The following is a 26883-nucleotide window of genomic DNA, read 5'->3' on the forward strand; positions in this document are numbered from 1 at the left end:
ACATAAATCATGGGGATTAACTCTTCCAAAAATCAAAATAGATACAGGAAAAAAAGAGAGCTATCGGTCTTACCTATGTTACATTGAATCGAGTGAAAAAATAACTGACAATATTTTTAAAGAGTTACAATAAAGATCGTTACGAGTCTAAGTCCAAGACCCATAGTGACAGTCAGAATTTCATGAGACGTTGACATAGCAATTAATTAATGGCTTATTCTGACCTTATATTTGTACGTTTAAATGATCCAATAGAAATCAAATATATTGTTGAGAACGAATGATTCTTTGTTTTTTTTTCTTCTTCATAATCTAGTGAATAAAGGTGCGAGCAGCTTCGTTCTGACTACACGCTGATGCAGCGTTACTTAACTAGTTAAGTTGTACTAACGGATATTACGACAAATTTTTATTTCAAAAATTATTGTAATAAAAATTTGTCTTAATATCCGGCTCAATTAAAACACAACAATTTGATTTGTTTAAAATAAAATAACACCAAAACGAAATTACAATAGAGCGTCGTTTATCCGAAAGCCGGTCAACCGAAAGCTTTCCAGTCAAACTGTGTCGTGCTGAATCGAACGTTTTTGATACTGGATTAACTTCCAAAGTATCATTTTCTTTGTTTTTATATTTTTCAATATATTTATTTTTTTTGTACAAAGTAAAGAAATAATTTTTAACGATACAATAGCCTCAATTATTTAAAAATTTTCGTTAGGCTTAAAATCGACGAAAATTCAACACGAAGCGACACGCAACGGAGAAAAATTTCAACATCGAATAGTTAATATATTTTTTCGTACATAGTCGGTTATCCGAGCAACCCCAGTCTCCAATTGATTCGGATAAACGACGCTCTACTGTATTTTGAAAGATTTTCATTTTTACATAGATGTAAATAACTTTGTTTATTTATTTAAGCTTTTTCCACTTTTTCATTTAGTTTATCTAAAACGGGACCAATTTCTGCAAGTAAATGGAGTAATAAATTTTGGCCGTTGTTGACAATATATTCCCGTTGTAATTTTTGATATTTTAAAATGTGCCCCCAAGAATAATGATTTTGGAAGTCATCAATAAATTGTTAGTCAAGTATTTGGTAAAGGAAAGCAAAATTCCAGTTTAGATAATCTTTTAATTCGCGTAAAGTCGCAGATTTAATCGTTGATATTTAAAAATTTTTATTATATCTAACTTATGTATGTGTCGCCTAATAAAATTATCTGAAAGAATTTGAATATTGGGGACTTTATTCCTATCAAGTTGCCCGAAAAGTGGGTCAAGAATGTTTCGTCTAATACCTGAAGTTCGCAAATTAAATCCCATTTTGCATATTTAATGTTTTTTCAATAAATAAAGTAGCAAATATGTAATTTTTCCATATGAATTCCCAATTTAACTTATCAGCTAATTCCGAAATGAATGTGTAAGATAAATCATTTCGTTGACTGATGTGATCTCAGTCAACATAATTGCATGGCAAAGATGATAAATTCTCCCAGTTAGCTGCGAGTTATGGTCTTTAAAGAAACAATTTTTTTCCATATTAGGAAATATCATTGTTTATTTAGTGACATAATAGGATACATTATTCATATTAATAATAGATATCATAACAGAATATGTTATTTAAATTGAATACATATATAAATGAATACAAAATTATTTTTGTTACATATTTTGATAAAAGTTACTTTCAATACATTCTCCGAAACCTTTTTCATTTCTGTTAGTGATATTTAATAAAGTGTTTTTTTTTTATATATATAGAAGTTGCATGCATAATTTTTTTCAAAAATTATTTGGGCAATAGTTTTCCAGCTTTTATAGTAACATTTTCTTCTCCGAAGTTATACATCAACACGCCAATATTTTCTCGGTAGTCACAGTCAATTACCCGTGCATTAATTATAATATTATTTAATGATAAAGAAAATTTTGGGCAATTCTACCGTAACAGTTATTCGGCATCTCAGTAGCCAGATATGTAAATATTACTTTTTTTCATTCGGATTAATTATGATCTCATTGTTACAAAATATATCATATTCAGCTGCTCCCGTAGAAGCCTTTTTCGGAACTTTTGCATTTTCGGATAATTTTTTACATTATACAGATCCTAGAAAATAAATTCAAAATATTTATTTATTACATTTCATACAATCGTATCTTATAAAATATTTATTGCATATAGGTAATGTTATTTTATCATGTTACAATATGTTTACAATGATAAAATGTTTACAAACAAAACTTTAAATCGAATGAATTTTTCTCGCGGAAATTTAATTATAGGTTCAAGCGTGCCGTAAGATAAAAGAAAGTTAAAAAAAACACTGATAGAAACGAACGAGTTAACATACACCGTTCGTCCAGAATTTTCGCTTTTTTAATATGAAAATCTATATCCCCGGCCCGGACAAAAGTACTGTTTACGAACTAACGGGATTCAAACTATCGATTTCGAATTAACGAGATTTTCCTGTATTGGGAATCAGAGCAAAATGTGCATTGTCTTAATTACCGATCGAATAAATTAATATTAACTGTAATTAATACGCGCAAGTATAGAACAATTATTTATTCAAGAAACAAGATAATAATTGATAAATGTTTGTAAAACATTTATATCTGTAGTAAAAATAGCATTCCATCATATCTGAAAATAATACAATTGATAAATTTCTTACAATATGAAAGAGTAATCATTGACTTGATCGTTTGATTTAAAACGATTCATTCGATCTTTAATAGATCGAATGAATAGTTTTAAATCATACAAACCATGAAGTCATACAAACCGAGATAAAACACATTACTGATATCAAATTAAAAGATTTAAATTAACATTAGTGATATAGAATAAACCCATGTATATTAAATACAAGTAATTTAAAAACTTCAACACTTAATATAAAATTTAGCGACCAAAAAAATCAACTAATGATCACCTCTTTTTAAGTTTTCTAATCTATACACATTTTTAAAAAATACTGCCAAATCTCTTGTTTTGTAACAATCCATTTTTTCTATCAAAATTGTACAGTTCTAATATATTTTCCAAATTAAAAACCTCACTAGATATTAAGAGTAAGTATCTATCATAAACATGGGAATGGTGATGATGATGATAAAAAAGCATTATAAAAATGAAATTTAGGATAATTCATTGAACTATAGGCCTAAATATGATTGATTTAACAGAAAATTTGTGAATTTTACCAAAGTAAGTAACATGTAAATTAAAAGCTTTGCCGGTTGATAACTTACGTTAATATTGCGGATAATTTTTAAAGACTTATTAAATAAAAATATAAAATTTTCCAAACGTTTATAATAGTTAAACCAAATATAATTGACGTAAAACACTTGAATATCTCATTAAAAAACGTGTAAATCGTAAAGGAAAATAAAACACGACTAAAATAGTATATTATACAATTAGTTTATAATAATGGCGTTTATGGCATGAATGGAAGTTTGGCTCACCACCGGAGAGAGTGGACCAATTTTCATGAATGCCATAATCGTTAATTATAAACTAATTACCATACGGTATTTTGTGGTTAGGCTACACCTATACAAATATACGATTTTAAATAAAAAAGCAAAACATGGAATTTTAGCAACATCCTGTATAATCGGTGACGACATATCGTCAGCTAAGCATGACGTCTTTAGGTCAAAGCCACTTGATATAATCTCAATTACCTTGGTGACGTTAGTGTAGTGCTGTTTGGAATATCGGTTGGCCATATTTACATGACAATAAAATGATACATACCTTTAATTAATGTTAAGAAATGTTAATTACTTTAGAATGGAATAGAATAAGTATAAACTTACACGTGTGTTTGCAGTTGGATCGAAATCTCCTCTTGCTAATGCACCGATACATTTTCTCCTAATATCGGAATCGGAGAAAAATTTAAACGTAAAAACACTTGGAACATTTTTATAATTTCCTCGGCACCTCGGTGCTCGACATTTAAACACCATCTTCTCAGATATCAAGAAAAGACAAAGAAAGTACTAAACAAAGGAAGAACTCGTACGAACGACAACGACGAAATAGCGACTAGTTGCATAGTTGCCAGATTTGAAGGTTAAAAAGTAGCGTGGTTGTGCTCCAAAAGTAGCGGATTTGAACTGTTTGTAGCCCAAATAATAAAAATGAATTATTTTGCAACTATGCACTTACTAATGAAATAAGTTCGTAATATATATATATATATATATATAGGACATTCGGTGTTTCTGCATAAATTTTCTCTAAATCAAAGCGAGTCATTCGCAGGCGCGGCGATTCACTTTTTGAACTTAGAAACTTAGCGACTGCGACTTTTGTTTTCAGTTTTAAGGCCTCTCTGTTTACACTGTATCAAGAATTGTTGTATCTGTTAGACTAGTTTAGAGACTGTCGGAGAGATTAGTAAAAACTAGTTAGACTCGAGTAACTGGTTATACAACAAAGAATACACAAGATTACACTGTCTTGACTCACGAAAGGTCAGCGCTGGAAAGGGGAGTGTGAAACGAGGTCACTGTCCCCGAAGGGCAGCGTCACTAACCTTTTATTACGTAACGGAAGAACGTTTACAAAACATCGCGACACAATTTGTTGTACGTAACGATGTATCACATTTGACAATAATTTAGATCGTTGATTCCAACAATATCAAAATTTAATAACTTTTGGATCACGTATTGGGAGAGAAAATTGGCAATTCCAAGATAATGCTGCCATTCATGCATCAAAATCAACTAAAAATTGGTTTGCTGAAAAAAAATTAATGTAATTGATCGGCCATCATGGAGTCCTGATATAAACCCAGGGATATAAACCCAATGTTAACAATGGAAGTGTTAAGAAAAAGCGACGCGCAATATTTACAGGCGCAAATGCGTTTTTGCGAAAAATCGAACATATTTTCAGACCCATCTAAAAATTCTCTAATTAGTCTGGAAACAGGGAAACCTAATTCTTGCATTCTGTGAAAAAAGATGAGATTGGCTATAATGTAATAATCTTAATCTTTGCTGTCGTTACTATTGCCCGAGTAACACTGGGCCTATTCACTACATTTTTAGTAGACGTTTCCTTTTTTTCTTTTTTTAGGTATTCCTTGGAAACCTAAAAAAAGAAAAAAAGGAAACGTCTACTAAAAGTGTAGTGTAGTGAAATCGTCAAATTAGAGAGAGGAACGTTCTGAAGCAGAATCAAGAAGTCAAGCAGGAAAAAACAGGAAAACGAAGTAAAAGTACAAATAAATTTGTGAGTAGCATATTTTCGTTTTAAAAAAAAAATGAAAAATAGGCGCATATTGATAGATATATGAGAGTAAAAAAATTAATAAAATTAGCAGTGTTAGTGGCAATGGATTGTGGATTACTGGAGCGAACGACAGATAGAAAACGGAAGCAAAGTATCTTTATCTTTGTTAAACGTTGCAACTTTATATCAATTAAGTGTAATGAAATTAAATAAAACTTTATTAGTTTTGTATGATACAATAAATGTTGTGCGATTTTATATATGAAAATAAAAAAGTAGCGTATTTTTAAGAATTGTAGCCTGAAGGTAATTATTACTAGCCCAAAAAGTAGCGTGTCGCCCAATTTAAAATTTTTGTAGCGAGGGCACTTAAAAAGTAGCCCAATCCGCTACTTGTAGCCCAATCTGGCAACTATGACTAGTTGGTCAACTTTTGGTGACGTCACGCAAACTTTGCTACGTGGACTAGAGGGCCTTCAGTTATAAGAGGTATTGGATAAACTGTTACGTAAGATAACCTTTCTTATTATATAAATCAAATAGTATAATATAATATGATAAAACGGTTAGAGTAGGAAATAATCTAATAATTTTAATGTTTCGTGTTCTTATTTTTGTTCGGTCAAGGCTGGTCTCATCTGCTAGTTACCCGTATATCTCGGCGGATAAGACGATAGTTGAATCATAAAAAAAGGCCCCGAAAATCCGGGGTCGTCTTATAGTACAGATACAAAAAATTAGATTGAAATTTATATAAATTAAAACCATTATAAAAAAACAGACAAACAGTAATTATTTACTATAGAGAGTAGGGTATGTGCACAAAATAGAATAGCCTATAGGACGTTTTTGTGAATAGTCAAGGTCATTACCCAAATGCCGAATCAGTGCAAATGCTTGCAACAATCGCAAGGCAGTGCTGCCAGATGCATGAAAATAAAATTTTATGTTCTTTCAAAAAATTACGAATATAACGTAATTCCGTTAATGCTATACAGTATTATTATCCAGAAGATGATCGCTGATCTAAACTAAATTCATAGGCTGTTGATAGTTTGGGGGTCGTCTTATAGGACAGATATATGCTAAAACTATAAAACTTCGACGAAAATTTATAGCTCGTCTTATCCGCCGAGATATACGGTAATTTATATTTAACTCGTTAAGAGCTTCACAACAACAAAACGATTAAATATTGTATTGTTTATTTAAAATTATCGACGGATTTCAAATGGAATGAATTTATTTTATGAAAGTAAGCCCACATTATGTAAACACATCGGCCCATAATCTACCTGTGTTTATGAATATAAAAAATATTAAATTCGTTTAGAGAATGATTTATAACTTCTATTTGTAGATGTTATCATTAGCTTAGGTTATTTTAATTGTGTTTTTATATACATTTTATAAGGGTAAGGAAAAGTCACCTCTACTCTTTTATTCTACGTTCTATTAACGGGTAGTACTAACTGTTCACTTTTCATACCTTGTAGCTCTGACCTTGAAAATAGTTCAGGGGTCATCATTAGGGTGTGACTATCCAGCTGCGAATATAATAACGAGCGACAGGTTGAGAACAGAGGAAAACCATGCACAAGCGAGAAGCGAGAAATCTCGCTGGTGAGAGCAAATTTCTCGCTTTCGCAAATATCTGACAGGGTTTGATATTGATATGAGTCTCTCCTCTTATCGCTGAATACTGCGCATGCGACTTCGTACGAGTAGAGGATGGCTTCCCGTATTTTTTATCTGCTGTATATATAAAAAGATATTTGTTGTTTTTGTTTTTCCAAATTATTGATATACATAATGTGATAAAACTGTTTTATCGACAAATTATAATAATGTTCTTTGTCCTTTTGTTGTTTCCAGAGAGGAGGAACACAGTATTTTCGTTTTCTCTTTACGTGTTGATTATGTAGTAATCCTAATAATAAAAGTTTTTCTTTGTTACTAGTAACCGTCATAATGGAATCATTTTGTTTTCACCCCCGTAAAGTGCTATAATTCACGCTTGCAAGTTCAAAGCCAACGTGTGACGTCATCATCCTTTCGCCACTTCCTTTTCCTCGCGTCGATGTGGTCCTACTTAATTAAGAACAGGTTGGTTGGATGGAATCAAATACCTGAGATATTTGTAGATATGCTATATAAGCAACATCTTTTCTCTTATAATTTTGTAAAATTGTATGTATTGTTTCATGTAAATTTGTACAAGTTGAGTAATTTCGTCTTCCATATTCCACAAATAACTTATTTCACAACTTATTTGTTGATATACTTTTTGGTAAAAACATATTTCGAATATTTTTAGCATGGCAGACGAGATTGTGATTGGTGTATATGTTATTTTATTTTTGTGGATCCACTTTAATTTTTGACAGAAACCATTGTTTCGGAACAAATACAAATTGAAAGTGCAAAAAAAAAATAGTTTTGGTGGTATTACAGATCAAGCAGATTTTAATCTTATATATAAAATTCTCGTGTCACAATGTTAGTTACCTTACTCCTCCGAAACGGCTTTACCGATTTTCACCAAATTTTATATGCATATTCAGTAGGTCTGAGAATCGGCTACTATCTATTTTTCATACCCCTACACCATTTCCCCCTTTCAAAAATATATTTATATATGGATTAAGGCTTTTATGTCCAACAGATGGCGCTAACTTCCGACGACCTAAGTTTGCTTTTCTGTGAGGCATTATGCTTTTCTGTGAGAATGGACTGAAGCAGATCATTTTCTATCTATCTATATAAACAAAATATAACGTTCGTTTGTTCCTACCGATTCCTTTGAAATTTTGACACAACGTTGCATTCGAATACGCACGTGTTTTTATATAATATACATGTCAAAATTCCCCCCAGTGGGGGAGATGGACGGGATTAAGGCTTACCGTGAAGAACTCGGCTTCTATTATACTATTTTACATGCGGTTTTTGATTGCGTTTTAATAGGTTACGTCAACAGAATATACACTAAAAAGGGATTTTTCGATATTCCCCAGCGGGAAAAGTGACGGGATTAAGGCTTACTGTGAAGAACTCGGCTTTTATTATACTATTTTAGATGCGTTTTTGATTGCGTTTTAATAGGGTACGTCAAGAGAATGTACACTAAGAAGGGATTTTTTGAAATTCCCCCACGGAGGAAGTGTTATACATTTATAATAGATACATTTTGAGCCACAACAACGCGTGGCCGGGTCAGCTAGTTTTATATAAAATAAGTACTACATATTATTAGATTTATTTAGTTTAGTGATCGACTCTTTGACCTCGGTGGAAGAAAGGAAATAATTTATTAGTTTTTTCCCCCTATTATTCTACATATAATATCATTTTATAAAACAAAATGTTTTGTTGAAATTTTGTATTTCTGATCATACATCCTTTATTGTGTTCAGTGTTTATAGGCCTATATTAGACGGCCGGATGGCCGAGCGGTAAAGGTAGCAGCCTACCGCTCTGGGGGACCCGGGATCGAATCCGAACGGGTCGAATAATCCCCAGGAATTTTTCGGGGGGTGGTCCGTTCGGATATGTCGGGCCCCGTCCCTCACCACCCGGTCGCCCCATTGTGGGCCTGGCCGAACCCATAATGGGCCTACTAAAAGAGGCTCTCTTAGTGCCCACAGGGCGGAAAGAGTTAAAAAAAAAAAAAAAAAAAAAGGCCTATATTTATTTATTATTATTATTTTTAAAATAGCATATTTATATCGTTTTCGAATTAACTGAAAATTATCTGGACTAAATAATTCAAGCCGGTTCGTAGTCAAGTGATAGAATAGAATACGGAAATACTTTCTAAACTTCCGTTTTCGGTAGAAAATGAACATCATTTTACATTCCTTCTAAACCACGTGACTACAGATCGACTGATGAAATCACGTGTCTCGACGTAAAGTAGCTGAGCTTCTCGTACCAATAAAAACACGTTTATGCTTATAAGCTGACCTTTTAAAATTATTTTAAGAATAGCTAGAAATATTTAAAACTACCGTGAATTAATAAGTCACTACTAAAATATTATATTTTGTATTGAGTATCATGTTCTTTGTTCTATTGTTCCCTTTTTTCTTGTCTATCATCTCATTTGGGAATGGCTCTCAGGGGACAGTGCACAGTGATGCGAAATTGGGACCACGGTGTCTTTTCGCTGCTTAGCAAAATATTTCCCAGATTGCCAGATATTTCTGTTCCGAGAAACATTTCCTTTTTTTATTTATTTTTTTGTTTTAGTTTCTACAACTGAACAAATTAACTACTCATGAAGTGAGCTTGCTCTTGAGTCGACTGTCTTTAATAATGAGACGGTCAGACGTTCGACTCTGCGATTCTTGACGAATGAAACTTGGCGAGCAAGTTCTAAATTAACAGACCCTTTTGTGAAGCGTTTCCTAAAAACGTACCTCTGTAAATTGAGTGTTTAGCTTATAAGACTGGACGTTACACCTGTCTTTAGCACTACGATATCGGTGTGGATAAGGTACCAGGCATTGAAATTATGGAACGTCCAGTGCAATTTTAATTTTTTATACGTGTAACATAATTATTTTATTATTTTGCCGTAGCATGAAGTTTATTATTACTATTATTATTCCTCACGTTTAAAGCTTATAGAACAATAGATTTTAAAATAATGCGTCATTTCATGTTCTGCGAAAAAGAAGTATCTTTTCATTTAACTCTTTTCTGTCGTAAAATAAAATTTTTATTTTTTCATATTTATTTCCAAATATTTCGGCTGTTTGTTACATATTATGAGCCCACATTCGAATCATCTTACGTTACTATGCATGGACGAATAAGACAAGGCTTTATATGAAAATTGAGTCATTACTTATTTTTGATTGTTAATTATATGGGCAATTTCCTCGTGCGCTCATGTTTTTTACACTTCGAATATAACAATATCATCAGATCGAAAAATAAATATAAAAAAAAACAATTATTTTGGGACAGAAAAGAATTATATCTAGAAATTTCTTTGCTAAACAGGAAATGACGTCACGAGTTTATACGCCCTTCTTCTATAAGCTTTAAACGTGAGGAACAGTGGCGTGTCATGACTTTTGATGATAGGGAAGCTGTTTCTGTGAGAAGCCGACTTCCAGGGGCAATCAGCTAATTGCGCGTCAGTGATGATCTTGGTTCCGTTCGTATTGTTTGTAACATACATATATAAAAAAAATTCAAGAAATACAGAATTATTTTCAGAAAAATTGTTAAAAATGTAGTAAAGTGTCTGATCAAGTCATATTAAACATAAATATTCTTTTTAATAAATATAAAATATAAATACGACTTTTCAAAGTTGGAACTTTGTTTTGTCTTTACTTCCGCCGTTCACACCATCAGCAGTCTTTTAGAATTTAGAATTAGTCCTTTTTACCTGTTTTACATTCTTTTACGGAGGCAGTACCGTCAAAAGAAAGGTCGTCTCCGAGCGACTGTGAATTCTAAAGGACTGCTGATGGTGTGAACGGCGGAAGTAAAGACAAGACAAAGTTCCAACTTTGTAAAGTCGTATTTATATTTTATATTTATTAAATGTGAATAACGCCGGCCATGTTTTTGTATTTAATTTTTACTTATAAAAAGATAACAATGTTTACATAAACGTTGCAATGGAAGCAATAAATTTGCTACCAAAGACACTGCTTGATTTTTAAGCTGTCTAGGATTTATTCTTTATCTAAAAATTAAATATCTTTCATAATTATTTCATGTAGATTGTAACAATTATGAATATAATATATTTTAAATTCTTTCGTTTTTAGTTTTAACAAATGTCTAAATTTAAATTTTGTTTTGATACAATTTCATATGAGATAAGCAGAGGGTCAGCGGTTAATCCTCGCTGACCACTTACACTGCACAGGTTGGCAAAACCTGATCTCTTTGTCGTTTCGGATGGCTAGGAGGGTAAAAAGTGAGTGGGGAGGTCATCAGTAAGTCGGCAGGCATCTTGGATTGACAGGAGACAGGTTAACGAATATAACATTTATTGGCTAACTAGCAGTAGCGTGCCGTCATTGGAAAATGGAAGCGGCGCTTCCACCTTTCAATGACCTTCCCTTGTATTTTATAAAATATAAATTTTCATATTTTAACGTACTTTTAATTAATTAAAATTAATATTTTATTATAACTGCATTATGCATCTTTTACAAATTTCTATACTACATGTGAAAAAAACGATAAAATTGCTATTGTATATTCGAATAATCCGGTGGCAAAAGAAATGTCTAAACAGGGTCAGTTTCCAATCAGCCAGATTATAGGCATTGGCACATGCGCTTTACAGAGCACCAACCTCACCCGTAGAAGACCGCTGGTAGAAGCAACACACGCATAAAGCATCCAATTTTATATCCTGGACCAGTTCTGGGCTGTTAACCGCCTGCTAGATATTCGGCCACCCTCGCCCGGTTATGTGAATCATGAGTAGACTAGATCAACGGCGGGGCAACCCCCGGCCCGCGGGCCAGCTACGGCTCGCGAAAAGTTTCTATCCGGTCCGCGAGATCTTTAATAGATTATTAAATTGGAAAAGTAACTAATTAATAGTTATTTTTCCAATTTGTAATTTTCGAAAACGATAAGAGAAATTAATGTAGTAATTAACTTTTTACTTATTTATTTCATATTTGCAGACTAAAAAAATTACAAGTCACAAAAAGGCGTCAATTAACTACTACGGCCCGCGGAAAAAACGTAACATTTATTCTGGCCCATGTTATAAAAAAGGTTGCCCACCATAGACTAGATTTATAACTTAACCTAACCGATAAGAGTTTACTGGTATGTTTTTATGATAGTGGTGTATAGTTGACAGGAGTTTTAAAAAATCCATTAAAATATTTGATATATTTATTCTGCGTTTATTCTACTCTCCCATGTTATATTACTTACGGATTTCAATGTTAAACCGGTGATATTACGATTTAGTATGTCCCATCTGTAAGGGAATGCAGTAAAAACGTGTACAATTCTTGTATAATGTTAAAAAATTAACTGTTACTTTGGCAGCATCATTTACAACCAAATTTAATGAATGAGACGTACAATGGTACAAAAAAGCTCTAAAATTTATTTTCCTTAGATCTACGATTTATGTATCGGTTGTCATAAAAATTTCTTTCCACTTCTTTCCCAAGACTACAGATATTCAAGTACAAAGTAACCGGTTTCAACTTATTTCTATTTAAGACGTAGTTAAATAATTAAGCAATTAGGGAATTAGAAACATAAATAAAACCCTGATGAAAGAGCTGAAATTTTACTTAAACAGAAGCTTAACCGAACCAATCACTAGCTCAGTACAGTGGGAACTGATTTCCGTGTACACCTGGTATTAAAACAAATTAGTTAGAAAACAAATGACTATTAAGTTTAACATATTTACATTTTTACAGCTATGGTGAGAAACGTTTAAAATCTACAACAACCCTGTCGCGTCCTTTGATATATACTAGTGATGCGGCAAAAGAGACATTTAACATTGACCGGTATCGGCACCCTCGTGATTTGACAACCTGCGTGCATGCACGCGCCGCACATCTACCAGGACGTCTCTGATTCCATTCATTAGCCATTCGTAGGGAGCTATTTCACCAAGTAGATTGTTTTAAGATTTAAAAAGTAAAGAATATTTTGTTATTTTTATGTACGTTTCTTCACAAAGTTATATTTAATTACAAGTTTCTTTAAAAGTATATTCATACGATTGAAGAATTTTTTGTACTAGGTATGTATATTCATCACACATTTTGTTTTACCAAGTAAGTTTTTTTTATAATTTTAATTTTAGCCCTTATATCGTGGCTAGTGATTCAAAAATTTATTTTAAAAAAGTTTTGGCTCAAGACCATATAATGAAAAAGAAAACATTATTAAAAGAGAAAGACCAATGCCTAAATTAAATATAAATACAACTAAAAAATTTTTCGACAATTTGACGATAAAATTTATGAGGAATGACGATTCTTTCGTAAAATTGAAGCAATTTGGAAATCAAAATAGAATAGAATTTAACATTGGTAGACAATATAAAATAAATATTGAGAATTATAACAAGATAATTACGATTAATAGATGTATCTAAATTAATAGATGTTATGTTTTTTCTCAAAGCAAGAATTGGCATTTAGAAAGCATATGGAATTTATTCAATCTAATAAGAAAGTTCAATATAATTACCTCTGTTATTTATTAAGTACGTCAGATAACTATAAAATACATTTAAAGAAGTATACGGTTTTTACTGGCTTATCGAACAAACGAATACGAACGGCAGTGGCGTAGCGTGGGTGTCAGCCGCCCAGGCGGAGGAAAAATTCGCCGCCCCCTTAAAATTTCGTCCCCCTTAAATAAAATACAGTGTTGTCAGTCGCTACAATGAGCAAGATGTCATTATTATACATTCATTTAAAGAAACGGGATTCCCCATTTTCGTCACAGAATAAGTAATGAAAAATTCCGTGCTCATTTCAATCGGTCCGAATCGTAGGTGCGACAAAAATATGAAATGAAATGGTTCAAATTTTTACAAGATATTATTATTATTTATTGTGAAAAAATGCCGCCCCCACTACGTTACGCCACTGACCTGACATAACAGTGCTGGAACGATGGGAAAGTGGAGAGGATGATGATGTCGTTCAATTGCAATTAGATATTTTAAATGTTGGTGGTGTACCTTTTGATAATTCTACAAAAAACCAACGAAACTTAAGGCATTGGATATTTAAATCAGTTTTCTTTCGTTTTAAATCGTCTAACGATGTGAAATGTAAAATATAAATAGATAGATGTTCGCCACGATATCAAAATTGCACGTCATCTTGACATTCAAATTAATAGCAATAATATTAATGAAGACATATGGCATTGACAGACTTTAATAAAATTTCTTTTAAAAACCCCAAATAGCGTTTATTAAAATATCAATAACAAAAATAAACAGATTGTAATAATGTTAAACAATACGCCAAGAAATAATGAAAAACGTTTTCATTGTCAGAATGCATTCTTTTCGCTGCCAGTTTTCTTTCGACAAGATGTTCCGAATGCTAATATTTTCTGTTATTATTTCAAGAAATTACTGCACGACCAATGCCACGATTAAGTTCTACGGTGACCTGGCTCGAATCTAAATTAACAGAATTGAGGGATGAAAAGATGAAAGAATTAGCTCTCGTTTTGACACAACAATCCGTCGGTACAGAGCCAGCTACGAACAATCCAGAAACCGTATCTATCGACGAACAAATAAAAAGGCGATATTTAACATTAACAATGTCGCTATCGATTTTGTTTTTTATAACAACGATCACCTTTTGTGGCATGTTGATTCAACGACATTGCTATAATGAATCCAATCAGAAAATGCGTCGAACTGTCGGACAGAGACAAGACAAAGAGGAAAAAAGAAAACCGGATAAGACACTGTCACCCGAACCCGAGCAACAACCTCTATTAGAACCAGACGAAGTCGAGGAAAACGCTCGACCTTCGTCCATTTCTTCGACAATTGATACGGAATATTCATTCGACAAATTCCTGAGATTGGTCGAACGTTTACACGACGATGAAATAAAACAACTCGAAATGACTTTTAAAAGTCCTGAACAGATCTGAAGTGTTTTATTGTGTTTACAAGTTTATTTATTGGTCGAAGCGATTTGGAAAGAAATATTACTAATAATAAAAACTATAAGTAAATCCATCTATAATTATTTACATTTGATATTAACGAAATGAATTCTGAATTTAATAATGAAACAGATATAATGCAATTCAATTTTCAAGACGATGAATTGAGAAATCAGAGTGATTCGAACAATAGTGATAATGTGTTGGAAGCATTATCCCTCACATCGTCGCCTCAAGAAGACTACAATGCTGATGATCAAATAGACGGAACTAGATTATCCACTGAAGTTTCTATAAGTACTGGCAGTACAATTGATAATGATTTTACAAAAAAGTCTGGCAATGAAGAAGAGAAAGAACTAACATTAAGAAAAAGAAAATTAACAGACAGTACTACTGAAAAAGATGAGGCTTCAGATGGAAAGGGTGCTATCTTTATCTCACATCTGTGCCATGATAACTTTTTGAATTGAAACTGTATATATATATAAATATGCAAAGTGAAATGCAAAATTAATTTGCAGATGATGTCTTAAAATAGTTTCTGATCCTAAAATTATAGTATTATCAGATTGTGAACTTTGATAGTTAATAAAAATATAATTATTAGTAATTGTGTTTATTAATTACTTATTGTCACGAAGGTAGATGAAGATAATGTAAGGAAACGAGCGTGTTTTTATGGTATACGATTTCAGTGAATCAACTGATTTGGTTGATTCTTCTAAATCGTATAAGTTTCGTCTCCGGAAACAAAATCCTGCGAGTACCCTTGGCCGCAGTGACTTTAGTTTCTCAATATGGATTTAACAAAACATATCTATTTAATCGATTTTGATTCGTGGTACTACTACGACGGGATTTTAAAGGAAGAGTGAAAATGATCTCTCATTGAAGCATACGATTATTGGAAATGCGATAAATATTTTCGACAATTTGTAAATATTTTCTTTTTCTTTAGTTTCTTGATTGAGACGTGGGCCCGCTTGGCCCTCTTCTGGAACTCGATGTAAAAACAATTGTGAAAAATATTTCGCATGTTTAAGAAAATATTTATTAAAACAAATAAATTTTTTTAGGAATAAATTACGAAAAAATAAATCTTAGCATTTTATTAACAGTTTTTAAATTAAAATGTACCAAAAATATTTTGATAAAATACGGTACGATCTTGGTACAAACAGATGAAATAAAATTTAATTACTTTATGTTGGTTTAGATGCGCAGACATTTCTCTTAGAAAATTGATTAATAGTGCGATCATACTTTAATCATCAGGAATTCTTAGCTGAGAAATGAACATTAAAATGTTTATATTACTTAATATTACACTATAACAATGGAGGCAACTTGGTATATATATCGGGCAACATTTTATTTTTATGAAAAGTACGTTTTACCGTAAAGATGAAAATATACTTGGATCCCTACCTTAAAACATACTTATTTGACAAATTTTAATGGATATATCGCTAAAATCTTTCACGAGGAGAGACAGATGAAAATAATAGAACGTTCAAAGTTCGTTCAAGGAATCGAAGTTTCGATGAATTTATCATAATCATTCGTTAATGGGTTAATTATTTTATTCTGTTGAAATAATTTTTAGTAGATCACTAACTGAAAAATTTTACAAAATATATTAATACTCTAAATACCAATCGTAAATAAAAATTTATTTGTTTTTATTATTGTTAATCACAAGAGAAAATCCCTAGTCATATGATTGATCGTATTGTCGTTTTCGGTATTGATGAATCTGATTTCTAGTGAAGCCTGCTAACATAATAGATAATGAAGCAAATAAATCCTATATAATAGCGAGCTGGGTTGTGCGCATTTCAAAGGTATATAGCGAGAAATTCGCACTTAACGTTGTAGACTGTTAATCTTTTCAAACAAATATTGTTTTTTTTTAAGGTTATTGTTTCTTATCCATACTATTACTATGCTAATCTTTCGGAGGTCTGAGTTATTAATAATGTAAAAAATGTATGTTATCTTTAGTGTCCATGTACAGTTTAGTCTCTACAGGGGGCCACAATGAGATTTCGCACCACCTTAAAACCCCTGAAAACCTTGCTAGGGTCTTCCCCGGCCATGGAAACTATCCTGTATTTGACAATAGAGTGCTTTCATTAAAAATATGCATATACGAATTTATATTCGAATATACAATAGGAACCTTATCATTTTTTTCACATGTAGTATAGATATTTGTAATAAGATACATAATGCGGTTATAATAAAATATTAATTTTAATTAATTCAAAGTACGTTAAAATATGAAAATAATCGCACAATATGTACTCATAATTTAGAAAAAAAAAAAAAACAAGGAAGCCGTGCTTTCACAGATTCCGTGGCCGGCTCGCCACTACTAGATAAGGAACCAGATTTCTTTTATTACACGTTTTTATACCCCAAACGAGGAAGTCGGAGGCGAATCCTGACCAAAACTTTTGGGCATGCTGAAAGTTATAATAAGAATGATAGGCCTATTTCTAGCACTAAACAATAGGCAGAAACGTTATTTGGTGTGAATAAAACGTGCACATGAAATATATGAAATATATTATAATGAAAAAGTTTTAAAAATTTACGATAATACTCGTAATTCAAATTTTGTGGACCTTTGACACAAGGGGCCCAGGGCTTAACCCTATTAGTCTCTATGTAAATCCGCCTCTGTACACAATACGTGTATGCTAACTGAGTACCACAAGCTTTTGATACAATCTGGTCGTGTTAAATGCTTCGAATAACGTCATACTCGCGCACTTGTTTCCTGCGGCAAACCACACGAGAAAGCGTCGAGTTCCCTGAAGCATCGCACTGACTTAAAACGGTTAGCCGCTAGCTGCCAATGTAAAAGTTAACACAAATGATAAAGAGTTTACATGTTAGAATAAATTATTATTGGAATATTTGTTCTCATATAAAAAGTATATTAACAGTCAAAACTTTCTCTTAAGCATGCGACGCATGCTAAGCAAGCCGAGAGAATTCGCCCCTGCACGAAGTAATAGTGTTGCCAATGCATACAAACCCTGAAGCGAAAATTTGCCAATACATAAAGATACAGAATAATGGATACAGAATAAAAACTGGTGCATGAGAGACAACATGAGATCAAACTCGTTCGTTTTTTGAACGTGCCTGCACTTCAGCAGCAATTTACTGTCTCCAGATATGGCGCCAAATTTTAATTTCGATATTCTTACTACAGTAATGAGTTAATAAAAGATTGGTTTGGAGTCCAGGCAATTGCACTTTTTATCCATAGGATAACCTGACGCTGAATGAAAATTATGCAAATCTTAGGGGCCGTTTATAAATTACGTAAGGGCGATTTTGGCCATTCTAGACCCACATTCCCCCGCCCCCTTCCTTATCTTACGTAATATTTAGGCATAATTTTATAGAAAGATTTTAACGGAAATAAATTTTTTAATGAAACTTTAAAAACTTTAGGTCCAAAATATATAATTACTAATTAGTTAATTAATATGTACTATTATTTATAAAAGACCATGTTAACAAATTTAAAAATATAAAAATTTAATGAATTCGAATAAACAATTTATGTTAAGAACATTATTTTTTAATTATTAACAACCTTTTTATTATTATCATTAATCAACATCATAATATTCATTTTTATATTAATTTTAATTTTCACAAAACGACGCAAAAATCTTCGACAGATCGACCAGCTAGTGCACGTGTAAACAGAAACTTCATACAAAATAAAGCTAGTTAAGTAACGCTACATCAGCGTGTAGTCGGAACGAAGCTGCTCGCACCTTTATTTTATAGATTATGAGGAAAAAAGAAACAAAGAATCATTCGTTCTCAACAATATATATGATTTCTATTGGATCATTTAAAGGTACAAATATAAGGTCAGAATAAGCCATTAATTTATTGCTATGTTATTGTCTCATGAAATTCTGTCAATCACTATAGGGCTTGGACTTACAGATTGACTCGTTGCGATCTTTATTGTAACTTTTTAAAAATACTACGTCAGTTATTTTTTTACTGTACTCAATGTAACATAGATAAGACCGATAGCTGTTTTTTTTCCCTATATCTATTTTGATTTTTGAAAGAGTTAATCCCTGTGGTTTATGTATAGTCATCGAGTATGCTAAGATAAGGGGAATCTGTCTACGAGATCGCAGTATACTGCCATCGTTCGAAGTGCGTGTTATGGGGATTATTGGAAACAGATTATCATAGATGAAAGGTCCCTGATAGCTATCGAATTCCACTAAAATAAACAGAGGAAGAGCTGGAGGGCGAGCATTAGGAACATATATAATGTAGCGTATAGTTTCTAGTGAACCATTGACGAGACCTCCTTGCACCCGTAAGTTGACTCTCAGAATGATTCTGGCATTAACTGAGAGATTCAAAAACTTGGAGGGACCGAGAGACCAAGAGCTTGAGTCATCTTTGGACGAAGGCAGGGCAATATCTGGAGTGTTTTCAGATGATATATAACAGGCATGGGCAAGTGCGGCTCTTTTTGAGTTACATGCGGCTCTTGCTAAAAGTGCTATCCTTTCCGGCCTTACCATACTATCCACCACGATAGTATAGAACTGCGGCTCCCATGCATTTCGCAAAACCTACATTTCGGCTCCCACTGAACTCTTGCTTGCCCACCCCTGCTATATAAGCAACAGGGCATCCAGATGACTGCAAGTAGTCTTCATTGCTTTGTTTAACTTGCTCGTTTGTTGGATATAGCTGTACTGCCGTTTGGAACTGATCAAGTTCATCTCTGGATAAATAGGCTCGATTTCTTGTCGTCAGAATGTTCAGATCTGTATCAGAGAAATCACCCGAAGCTAGATGTTGTAAGACATCCGCAAAGGAACTATCTGAGCTATTTTGTCTATGAGAATTACTAAGTTCAATGAACTTCTCAAAAGAATCAAATGCGAATCTACCTTGTTGGGACATTACATCGTAAAAAACACTCGAGTAGAGAGGAGTATTTTTAACAGAGGAAAGCTGACGAAAATCACCTAACAAATAGATAAAGAATCCACCAAACGGCTCATCTTTCTCGGGGTTTATCTCCTTCAATCTTCTCTCGATCATGTAAAGCAATCTTGCACCAATCATTGACATTTCATCGATGATGATGAATTTGAGCGACTTCATCTCAATTTGGAATCTCTGCGCAGCTTCTCCATTTAGAGATCGAAATTTCGTACTGACGATAGGAAGACGAAGGAGAGAATGGATCGTAAAGCCATCAATATTAATCGCTGCTGCTCCAGGTTTTAAAAAGAAGACTTGTTTAAACTTATTATGCTATAAAGATTCTTTATATTTGTTGTTGTGTATCTAGTTAGCGATAACATTTACCTTTGAAAATTACCGTTTTAATGCTTGTCATATTTTCCGACCACCAAATGGCGCTTCTACACGTGCGTGCAGGAAGCGACTAACACTTGACTACAGGCATTCCTTGTCAACATTATAACTCTAGAATAAATTGTCCGATCTTGATGAAATTTTCCAAGACGATTCATCATCACTCAAGGATGAACTGATTAAAATTTCAACTCTCAAAAATGATCCATACTGAAGAAAAACACCTATATCCAGTTCTACAAAAACGGATCATTTTTGAAAGTTGAAATTTTAATCAGTTCATCCTTGAGTGATGTTGAGTCGTCGTAGAAAATTTCATCAAGATCGGACAACTCATTCCAGAGTTATTCTGCGGACAAGGAATGCACGAAGTCAAGTATTAGTCGTCACTACGTTTCGACAACAAGAGGAAATAGAAACCACATTCTCTTGCCATATTGGTTACATCTTGGCTAAAGCCAAGAAAATAAACTACATGCTGTAAAATGTGCTAGGTGCACCGGGGAACTAAATCATAAAGCTTATAAAACTGTATATAATGGGGCAATACAACCAATGCTACTTTACGCGGCCTCTAGCTGGGATCATGTAACTAGTGAAAATTCAGTAGCAAGTAAATTACTCTCTCTTCAAAGACAGTTTGCCATCAGAATTTCAAAGTGCTGCAGAACTGTTTCTACTAATGCCTCTCTGATTCTAGCAGAGCTCCTTCCTTTGCCACTATGTATTGTAGAAAAGGTTCTGAACTACTATATCAGAACTACAAACATCAAAGCTCAACAACAGTCTCTACTCCTATCTACGGCTGTTTAAATGCTACCATATTGCAATTACCCTATCTCTGATCATCACCCTGTAAACAAGGTTAACCCCAGGGTACATTCCTTCATGGATAACCATGCAGACATTAATATCTACACAGATGGGTCCAAAAGCCCCTTCATGTCCGCTCAAGTATCTGTAGCTTCCTCGAAACTGACATATTTTGCCCAAAATATGTTAGAAGATACCCTCACATCAAGCTGAAGAAGATGCTGTCTACCAAGCTGTTTAGTGGATCACTTCACTACCAAAAAACTCTGTCTATCAACATTTACAGTGATTCTTAGTCCGTCCTAAAATTTCTAATAAATACCAATTTCAATAGCAATAAAATCACATATATCCAGCAACATATTAAAAATCTTGTAAATAAGATAACTTTTATGTTTGTTCGTGGCCATACTGGCATCCTAGGAAATGAAAAAGCCGACTTTGAGGCGAAGTCAGCTGCAAAGGACATTGACTTGGACTACACTCGCAACCCTCTTTCACGCAGCAGCCTTAAAAATTATATTTATGATAACGCTATGCAAAAGTGGAATTAACAATAGTTGAGCAGTAAAACTGGTAGAATAAGATTATTTTCCTAGCGTTGAATGCAGGTTCTCGTCACCACTTAGAGATTTAACGTTTGCTACTGCTCAACTACTTACTGAGCATGTATAACCGGACAGAAACTGCCTCTTGCTTTTGCTCTACAGAAAACCTAGACACCGTCGACCATATGATCTATCATTGTCCAATTTACGATCAAGATAGACTTATTCTGAAATTAGAAATCTTTACGCTTGGTTTCAGGTGGCCATGTCCACTCGATAAGCTTGTTCGGTAGCCACTGTTTGATACTTTTTACAATTATGTTAAAAAATATGGAAGATAAGATTATTTATAATTTCTAATTTCTAGTTTTACATTTTAGTTTTCACTAAAAATCGAATACTAATTTTATGTTTACTTTGAATCATGTATTCTGTTTTATGTATTCTTAGTGTTATACACCCATAGGAGTGGTGCACTTATTCAAATAAAGAAAAAAAAACGGTGAGAAACTCTTACACGGCTTTTCTCCCACGATAAAAAATGTATAGAGAGTGAGTCTGCTAGCGTTATTATTCTATCACGTCACATCTGGCGGCGTTAGTACAACGGGCGTTCTTAATAGAAACCGCCAAATTAAAGCCAAATTCAAAACTCCACCACTCAACGAGATCAAAAAATAAAAACAATATATTACGTAAGGCGAGATCTATTATTCCCCTACCCCTGAGTAAGGAATCGTAAGAAATCCTTGACTCCCAGCCACCCCAAAATACCTTACGTAATTTATGGACAGCCCCTTACTCAAATATCGTTCAAATAAGTCAACTTATATTAAGATGTATTTGCACTTAATTTCAATTATCTTTGTATCAAAATGTTTTCCGTGGTACAAAGAACCGAATCCTTGAAATTGTCATAGATATATCTTGAAGATAGTGTACGAAATCAGTTTAAATACACTCAGGGCGGATCTAGGTTTTCGAGGTCTAGGGCTTATTCAAGTCCAATGCAGCCCCATTTTTTGTTAGATGAAGAATTTTTAAATTTGGGTTTAAAACTGCAACTTGGTGACCTGACCAATTACGTTACATCAATTACAATAAAACAAATAATAATATAATAATAATGATAATAATTTATAGTAACTATTTTTTACTATACGATAAGTACTGATTGTTAATGAAAAAGTATTAAAAATTTATGATAAAAACTCAATTTTTGTGTGTCCTTGACACTTGGAGTCCAGGGCTTAAGCCTTATTAGTCCCTATGTAGATTTGCCCCTGAATACACTGGAGGAGTTCGTGTCATCTATCAAAGTGAAACTTTCTCTATTTCCCAAACTTTTGACTTACATTGAGGAAGTTTGGGATTGAACTAAGCGTATTGATCATATTATAACTGAAATCATATTTGAAGCTACTTATTTTTAAGTAAAATTTGTGTACTTCGTATTTCACTCTGGGCATATAAAACAAATGATTTTGGAAAGTATACCCAGGAAACTTTGTGAACAGAAAATAAGACATTCGACAAATAGGAGGTGGCCTACAAACAGGCGAAAAGATATTTTAAAAAAATTGAATATACAGTAGAACCTCCATTATCCGGACCTCTATTATCCGGATTTTCGATTATCCGGATTGTTCAACATAAACAAAAATTGTACGAATTTGCTGATTTGCACTTGGCAAGTTGTGACATTGTTTATGTACGTACGTGATGGAACAAAATTTTGAAAAGACCATTAGTAAATTCCAGTAACAGTAGAAAGTGGTATAGGACAACTTATGTTTTAAAAGTATTCGCGTTTAGCAGCTTCAAAAAGAACAGCTAGCTTTAAACAAAAATCGTTAATTGAATTTCTTAATAAAAAATAATTCAATATTGAAGCTATATGTAAATCTAGACAAATAAAAAGTATTCATACTATATGCTCAGGGTGGGCAAGCAAGAGTTCAGTGGGAGCCAAAATGTAGGTTTTGCAAAATGCATGGGAGCTACAGTTCTGTACTGTCATGGCGGATAGTATGGTAAGGCGCGCGATTTTATTATATAATATAAATATAATATAAAGCAAATGTTTAATTTTTTTAACAAACATCTTTTCATAAAATTATATAAATAAAATTGTAAAAACAATAATAAAAAACAAAAATTAACACTCAGCAAGAGCCGCATGTAACTCAAAAAGAGCCGCATTTGCCCATGTCTGCTATATGCACTGTCAATTATTATTTTTTTGATTATCCGGATTTTTCCTTATCCGGACTACCTTCATCCCCAATTAGTCCGGATAATAGAGGTTCTACTGTAATAGGAAAAGTTTATAAGATAATCCCAGGAGAAAAATCGACAGGAAAGAATGAAAGTCTTTGCTTAACCTGACACAGTGGCGTTGCGTGGGTGTCAGCTGCCGGGCAGAGGAAAATTTCGCTGCCCCCTTAAAATTTCGCCCCTTTAAATAAAATACGAGGAATCCCTACAAGTCAGTACAGACGGTGTTGTCAGTCGCTACAATGAGCAAGATGTCATTATTATACATTCATTTAAAGAAAGGGGATTCTCCATTTTTCGTCACAGGATAAGTAATGAAAAATTCCGTGCTCATTTCAATCGGTCCGAATCGTAGGTGCGACGAAAATATGAAATGAAATGGTTCAAATTTTTACAAGATATTATTATTATTTATTGTGAAAAAAATGCCGCTCCCCTAAAAGTGCCGCCGGGGCGGGCCGCCCCTGCCGTCCCCACTACGCTACGCCACTGATGAACGGGTCCTGACGCGCAATTAATTGATTGCCCCTGTATGTCGGCTTCTTACGGAAACACAGCTTCCTTATCATCAAATGTCACGGCATGCCACTGAATAACATACAAGGCGATTAAAACTATTCTACGATACTATGCGATTAAATGCAGTTATATGCAAGTAGATATAAAGCTCTACAAGTTCTAAACAAACAGGTGGCTATGAGCTAAGCCTATTGTTGTTGGGAGAGAGAGAGTTTACAAAGGTCCTAACAAAATATCTCTTGGTGTGAGATTGGACGATATAATTCGATGTATGGCGGTCGCCGATGATATGGAAGAGTTGCTGTAGGTCTTCTCTCGAACAGGACTTCGTTCCTGGGCATGGAGATGGACACAAGTACAATAATAACTTCCTATGCGAGCGCCCTAAGTTTCCAGTGGCGCGAGCTTTTATAGCGTTAGTGGGAGAATCGGTTGTTGACAATGATTTGCAAATTCTTGACAGCTAAGTGTTGACTTTCCCACCTAACTGTTGATAGTTACTGGAGACCTCTACTCCGTTTCTCGGGGAAGAGTTTTTTCTATCGGTGATTGTTTACAAAATTCTTGAACAAAAAAAATGTGAAAGTTTCTTTTATTTACAAAAATTTTCCCACTAAAATCCGCGGTCTCACACTCGTTTTTAGTTTTAACGAATGTCTAAATTTAAAGTTTGTTTTGATACAATTTCATAATAATTTTGAAATGATTTTTTTCTAGTTGAACGATGAAATTAAATGTTTTTTTCATTACAGAAAAACAGTATTTTCATTAAAACATTTGATTGCTGTCAACCTTTGATATGGCAATTCATACAAATGAAATATTCCAACTGTTTAAGCAATTTTTACAAGGTATAGCTTTATTTTTGATGCTTTCACTTTTCCGGCACTGTTCTGCCTATACATAAGAGGGAAAGTATAGCGATCAGTCAAAAATGAACCCCTCCAACATTTTTATATTTCGGATTCGAACACCTTGAAACGTCGAGAAATGCAAAAAGCGGAGGGTGTATGAATGTGTGTGTGGGCACGATTTCGTTCATTTTCTTGTTAAGCTTAATATCTTTGTCTTTTATCCATAATTTCTGAAATTTTTCAGGGAAGTTTGAGTATTATGAGGATTGATGATATTAAATTTCGGTTGCTAAAGCTCGAAGGAATAGGGAGATAAAGGAGTCGTATGTTGTATCTCGAATAGAATTGGACCTAATTACGATTTTACTTGTTATTAGCATTTACAATTTTTATAAAATTCATCCTTACTCTCAAAATTATTTTCCATTTTATAATAAATAAAAATAAAAAAGTTTTTAATTATAAAATGTCATAACAGGTGGCGATACAGGCACAGATTTAAATGTTGCCGGGAAAGTTAAGCAACTCGTTGTTGATTTTTTAATATGGTGAGTAATAAAATTTATTGAAATCATTTTTCATTAATTAATTCCACAGAGGTTCAAATTCCACAGAAGATTTCTAAAAATTTATTGTAATTTTACTAAATGTGTACTCTGTTTATTTGTAAATATTAAATAATTCAAAAACACAATTTCTATATTTTAAAAGATTAACGTAGAGAATAGAAATTTTAATCACTGTACAAAATACTTTGAGTATGAATTTGTCTGATATTTAAGAATGTTTTATTTTTCCATTTAGCTAATTTTCATCCTGAAAATACAGAAAACAGAAACTAAAAAAGAGAAGAACGAAATTCAATCCTGCAAGAATGAAATCCATGATTCACTCTTAACAATTTGTATTTTACAGGTTTCAACGTTGTGAATTCCTATCATTGAAAAGGTGTTATAAAGAAAGTAGTCTTTATAACACCAAAGTACAATTTTACATTTAACAATACGAATGAATAATGCATTCTAATGTTAAAAAATTATATTAAAAAAAATTTATAGAATTTATTTTATGTATGTTGTTATTATTTTCAGTTGTTCTTTGGATGAAACACAAAGATTTGAAGAAAATATTTTCCAGGTTTATAGAATAATTAGATATTAAATACTGCTTTACTTACATCAATGCCTTTCATTTGAAAATATAGTTGAAGAAGCAGGAAATTATTTTAAGAATATAAATAGAAAATTCATAAAGATATAAAAACACCTTTAAAATGTTTTACAGAAATTGTTTACTTAAATATGTCGTCTCTGCTTAGCTGTTGTTGAATATATTAGTGACATAAAATACATATACGCGAACTTTATCATTTCTGAAATTAGTTTTTGTGTTTTGATACAGAAATTTGCTGGTAGATATAAAAAGTATTATTTAATTAAATATTATTATTTTTATTTAAGAAACTTTTTATTATACATCGATAACCTATTATTTAAAACAAGTTTTTGAATTGCAAAGAAAAAGAAGA

The sequence above is a fragment of the Centruroides vittatus genome, unplaced genomic scaffold, assembly GCF_030686945.1.
Source record: "Centruroides vittatus isolate TY-2023 unplaced genomic scaffold, ASM3068694v2 contig_988, whole genome shotgun sequence".
Lineage (NCBI taxonomy): Eukaryota > Metazoa > Arthropoda > Arachnida > Scorpiones > Buthidae > Centruroides > Centruroides vittatus.